Here is a 4,682-nt window from a genome sequence, read left to right on the forward strand (position 1 = left end):
CACGGACGCGGCTGGGAGGGTGCCGCACCGGAGTCCGATGCGGCCCGACGCGGTTGCCTGCACGTCGGTGCCGCGTTTGAGTTTTTTTTTTCACGGATTCGCGCCGACTCGGCTCGATTCGCGCTGAATTGGCTTCGATTCGCGCCGAACCGGGCATATTCGGTCGGAATCAAGCCGTATCGGCCGGCGACCGAAACGACCGATACGTACCGAAATGGCTGAAATATGCCTTGAATCACGCCGGAACAGCCGAAATCAGCTTTGAATGACGCCCAAACATCCTAAATCTGTCCTTCCTTAATTTTTTCCTGAATATTTGTTGCTTCTTTTGTGTTTTCTTTTGTGTTTTGTGTTTGTTTTGTGTTTCTTGCCTTCTTCTTTCTTGTTTTGTGAATCAAGATATAGTAATGTGTTTTTTAAGAATATTTTAATAGTAAAAATATATAGAAAATAAAAATAAAAATATTTTTAATCATTTTTTAATCGCCGCACCCCGCCGCACCCGCACCCGCACCTAACTTTTTCAAACATTGCCGAGTCCCGCACCCGCACCCGCACCCGAATCCAAAAACGCACCCGTGCTTCATAGCACAAAAGTGACTCTGCTTTCAAACAAAACTAGGAAATAGTGGAATGCAGGCTGGGTACGCTCTTGATGTTGTTTACGTACTGGTCAGGGAACACCCTGCTTCTTCTTCTTCTTTCTCAAGTCTCTCTCTGTTTCGTTGATTCTTCTGCTCCTCTCTTTCTTTATTTTTCTTTGGTTTGCAATTGCATGTCTCTCTTCCTCAGTTCCTGTTCTTTCTTTGTTTTGTGTGCTTCTCATTGTTTATTGTGTCTCACAACAACATCGTTAAAACTTTTGCAAGATTAGTCGAACAAGCCAGCCATGTTCTGTGTCCCTCACCGTGCTTCTCTATTAATACGCGGATCTAATGGGGTTTATTTTCGGAAGCTTCTAGATCTGGTGTACGAAAATTCCAGCTGAAAAACACCACTTTCCTCGTTATATTAGGACTTTGTTTTATTTTTAATATTTTTCCTTAATTAGTCAGATTTAGATATTATTATTTAGGAGATTTTGTAGGCTCGAGAAAGGGGGAATTAACGTGTTTAAAGAGGGAGGAAAAATCAGACTTGAGACACGCCTCTCTCTCCTCTCTTCTCTGACTTCTCTTTTGAGTTTTTGTCATGGCCCTACGTGGCTAAAACTTTTATACTTGGTCGAAGGAAACTGAAGCCTCGGAATCAATAAAATTGTGAGATCTAATTTGTTTTTATTGTTCAATTTATGCTTTGAGTATCAGATGCTCTTCTATGCCTATTTTCATGATTGTCTCGTTTGATTACTAGGAGGCCTCCTAGTTTATTATTCGTTGTAATCTACTGCTAGGTTAGATATCAAATCCGTAATTGTTTAATCCCTCTAATTTGTGAAGCAACCAAGATTTAATGATTTGCTTCGTCAGAAATTATTAGATCTTAGGAAGAACGCTTGACTAAATTAAATACAACTGCTTGCGCTTGTGTTGTTTAGTTTCATCAATCTCTCCAATTCTTAAGGCTGCTACTAGATTAAACAATTAGTGCTTGTCTTGGGTTGTTTAGTAGTTAAGGCTGATTAGAGCGCTTGTTTTCTAATTAACTGCGACTAAGGAAAGATAGGAAAATAGTTCCAACGATGAATATTCAAAGTGTGAATTGATATATACTTGCATCAATGACCAGTTGTAAATTCCGGTGGTGTATGTTGACTTAGACCAAGGTTTGTTCTTTTGATTGATTTCGATATTTTAATTTGAATTGTTCCTTAATTGTTTTTCTTAAAGTTGTTTTCATTATACTGAACCCCCCCCCTCCTTGTTCACGTAGCATAAAACTAGGCTAGATACTCTTTGTGAGAATGATCTTTACTCGCAATACTACATATATTTTTAGGAGTATAGGTTTTATTTTTGGTTGCCAGCAATAGCACACCAGTTATTTATGCCTTTCTCTTAGGATTTTTTAGTCATTTCTGTCAAAAAGAGTGATATGAGTGTTAAGTATAAGAGATTACTTAATCTTACTCATCACAAACATGAGCCACAAAGCTCACTTGCTTAGTTGTGTATTGAGATGCTCATCTAAGATAAAAAAGATACAAAGTTTAGAAAACTTTGTTTCAATGACCATTCAAGGTTCACAAGTACCAATGTACACAAAACACACACAGTTTTTGATTTTTTCTAATTTTTCAATTTTTTTAATTTATTTTTTATGAAAAACAAAATAAAGCAAAATTGAAACAAACAAACAAAAACATGTTAACACAAAGCATAGCATAAAACTAGATGCAAATGCATGAGGAATGAGGAGAAGGAGGAGAAATCAATCCATAGAGATGACACCAATGTTTTGGTGAAGAAATTCAAATCGTTTGCTATCAAGAGGTTTGGTAAACAAATCATCCTTCTGATCATTGGTGTGAATGAACTCAAGAGTGAGAGTACCATCTTCGACAAGCTCCCGAATGAAGTGATGTTGAATCTCTATATGTTTTGTTTGAGAATGTTGAACAGGATTCTTAGAGATGTTAGTGGCACTAGTATTATCACAATATATGGTAAGATGTTCTTGACGAATACCATAATCAAGGAGGAGTTTTTGCATCCACAGAAGTTGGGTGCAGCAGCTATCGGCAACGATGTATTCAGCCTCTGCAATGGATAATGAGATGGCATTCTGCTTTTTGCTCTTCTAGGAGACAAGATTATTACCCACATAGAAACAACCCCATGACGTACTCTTTCTGTCATCAGCATTCCCAGCCCAGTTAGTGTCAGAATACCCAGCTAAGGCATCATTGGTGTCCTTGCTATACCACACACCGAAATCGACAGTGGTTTTGACATACTTATGAATCTTTTCAAAGTAATCATATGAGACTCTTTAGGATTAGCCTGATATCTAGCACACACCCCGACACTATAACTAATGTCAAGTCTACTAGTAGTAAGGTATAGAAGACTACCTATCATGCTTCTATATAAGGAGGAATCAACACTTTTTCCTAACAAATCAACAGTGAGTTTAACATTTTGTCTCATGAGGGTTCTAACAGAATTAGCAGATTCCAAACCAAAATTTTTCACAAGATTCTTAGCATATTTAGATTGGGATATGAATATACCTGACTCTTGTTGATGGATCTGCAGTCCACGGAATTGGTTCAACTCTCCAATCTTTCTCATTCCGAACTCGGCTTGCATGAGTTTGGAGAATTTGTGAGCAAGTTCATCTTGTGTAGAACCAAAGATGATATCATCAAGATAGACCTAAGCAACTATCAACTCGCCATTTTCCCTCTTGATGAAGAGTGTTTGATCAAATTTTCCTCTTGTGAAACCATGAGATACTAAGTATTGAGTGAACTAATCATACCAAGCTTTAGGTAATTGCTCTAAACCATAGAAAGCCTTCTTGAGATACAATACATGATCTGAATAGTGTGGGTCAATGAATCCTTTAGGTTGAGTTACATAGACATCTTACTTCAGGAACCCGTTCAAGAATGCAATTTTTACATCCATTTGGTAAAGTTTGAACTTCAAGTGACATGCCAGGGCTAGGAGAATCCTGAGGGATTCCATACGAGCTACAGGAGCAAATGTCTCATCATAGTTTACTCCTTCCATTTGGGAGTATCCTTGAGCCACAAGATGAGCCTTGTTGCGGATCACGTTTCCTTCCTAATTGGTCTTATTGTGGAATATCCACTTTGTGCCAATGATGTGCTCACCTTTCGGTCTAGGTACTAAGGTCCAGACATTATTCATTTGAAATTGAAGCAGTTCATCATGCATGGCCTCAACCCAGCTTTCATCTTGGAGAGCTTCCTCAACTTTGGTGGGTTCAACCTACGACAAATAGCAAGAATAAGACATAAAGTTAGCAACACATTTATCAACTGTACGCTTTCTTAGTGTAAGTTCATTCATATTTCCTACAATAACTTCAAGAGTGTGATTCAACTTGATCCTAGAAGTAGGTCTTTTCTCTTCATGAAATTCAGAATTAGGTGAGGTAGGAATGTCTACTGAAACCTCTTGTGAAATATTAATTGATTAATTAGCTAAGTTTATTAATTAATCAAATTAACATGCAATATACGTGGCAGTACAAACAAATCACCAAATAACTAAATATGCAGCGAAAATTAAATGACACGGTGATTTGTTTATGAATGGGGAAAACCTACACGGCAAAAACCCCACCGGGTGATTTTAAGGTCACCACTCTCGAGAGTTCACTATTGTCACAACAAGCAGTTACAAGTAAAGGAATCCCAGTACCTTATACCAACCTACAGTTGAACCCTTACCCCAATACCCAATTGGACTTATTTTGTAGTGACAATCTTTTCTTTGTATTGGACGGCTCCCAGTACGTGACTAACCAATCGATGCGCAGATCCTAGTACGCGACTAACTCCACAGCAACCATTTGATTGTTGTAGTTGATTTGCAGCAGCTTCACATAGAAACACCAATAAGATCTTCAATGTTGGTGCAAGAGATTTTGCTTGGTTACAAAACCCAAAGGCGTACATGAAACGCATCAAGAACTTTTGTTTCTGTGGGAGGAGACTAGGGTTTCAAAAAGGAAACCTTATGAAACTTTCTAGGGTTAGGTTTTTCTTT

Source organism: Castanea sativa, chromosome 9, assembly GCF_040712315.1.
Source record: "Castanea sativa cultivar Marrone di Chiusa Pesio chromosome 9, ASM4071231v1".
In the NCBI taxonomy this organism is placed as follows: domain Eukaryota; kingdom Viridiplantae; phylum Streptophyta; class Magnoliopsida; order Fagales; family Fagaceae; genus Castanea; species Castanea sativa.